The sequence below is a fragment of the Drosophila rhopaloa genome, unplaced genomic scaffold (assembly GCF_018152115.1).
Source record: "Drosophila rhopaloa isolate 14029-0021.01 unplaced genomic scaffold, ASM1815211v1 contig_190, whole genome shotgun sequence".
NCBI lineage: Eukaryota > Metazoa > Arthropoda > Insecta > Diptera > Drosophilidae > Drosophila > Drosophila rhopaloa.
Window position 1 is genome coordinate 1322743 of NW_025335073.1, and position 1545 is coordinate 1324287.

Genomic DNA, 1545 nt, shown 5'->3' on the forward strand with positions numbered 1-1545 from the left:
GACGATACATCTTTTTACGTCTGCTGCAAGCGCAAACTTGTGCAGTCTGAACCGAAGAAGGGTCGAATACAGCTCCTCTTGAATGGTGGGGCCAACCATCAAGATGTCATTCAACGCGACCTGCGTCGATGTACGGCTTGAGGCGTCGAATACCACTCTCAACTTTGTCGTGGTGCTTTGAGGTCGCAGCACGCATTGGTGCGGAATGAAATAGTGCGAACTGTCTGGAATTTTATTGTCAGTGGAAGACATGTGGCCCATGGCTTCATATTCTTCCATGAATTCCAGATACATCTTTTTTAAAGAAGGATCTTTGGAAAATCTTCTTCAAGAGTGTTTGGGTCAGATTTGAACGGCAAACGAACTGAAAATCTTCCGGACGACAATCTTTGAGTATTTTTCTCAAAGTGTTGCTCACAAAGTTGCTGCTCAAGAGTATGGACCTTGGCCTTGGGCGGCAAGTCCTCCACAGACCAAAATTTCTGCAGGGTTGTGTCTATTGACTCCAACACTTCCTCCTGGCAGCTGAGATGTACCAACTTTTCAGCATTTCTTATTTTTTCTGAGGCACATCTCCCTGACACTATCCAGCCGAGAACTGTTTTCTGCAAAATGGGAAACTCAGGCCCTTGCTTTATTTGGCCGACTGACAATAGTTCAAAGAACGAGTCTGCGCCTATAAGCATGTCTATTTTTTGGGGCTTGAAGAAGAATGGATCTGCCAATTGAATATTTTCAGGCACCCTCCAGCCGCTGGTGCTCACCGTTTGATCCGGATGATAACCAGAAATATTTTTTAATATGTAAAATTCGGACGACAATTGACTGCTACCCACTCGCGACTTGACTATCGTGTGTATTTTTTTGGTTGCTTGAGCATTAGTTCCACCAATGCCCCGCAAGCTCAAACACACGTCCTCTCTCTTAATCTGAAGTCTCTGAGCGAGCTCGTCGGTCACAAAATTTACTTGTGAACCAGAATCGAGCAACGCTCGAGCCAAAACTAATTCGCCACTTTTTGTTTGGACGCTCACGATAGCTGTGGCAAGAATAACTCTATCCGATGCAGTCGCATGCAAAACATGCGAAGTGGATGGAGTATTCTGCGAGAGCGTGGGCTGAGGAAGAGGTGGCAACGCAAGATTTGATGGCGAATAAATGTGCAGCAATGTGTGGTGTGAGGACTTACACACCCTGCATCTCTTCGATTTGCATCTTTTTACCGTGTGGCCCTTACGGCCTTTTTTGCGAAATCGAATCTTTGCTGAACTGTTAGGGCAGCAAAATCAGTGCAATATCCTACTTGATGTTCTGCCGAGTTGCAAAACACACATACTTCGCGGTCGTCCATGTCAGCAACAAACGAAAAACTCCTGTTTCCATTCTTCTTTGGATAAGCCTGGCTCTGCTGAACAATTTTTGGCTTACACGCTTCTTCGGCAACCATATGCTGATAGCGCTTGTTCAGGGCCGACTCACACTCGCTCCAAAGAGGAAGCGAGGTATAATCTAATTGTTCTTCCCATTTTCTTTTAGTTCCTGCAT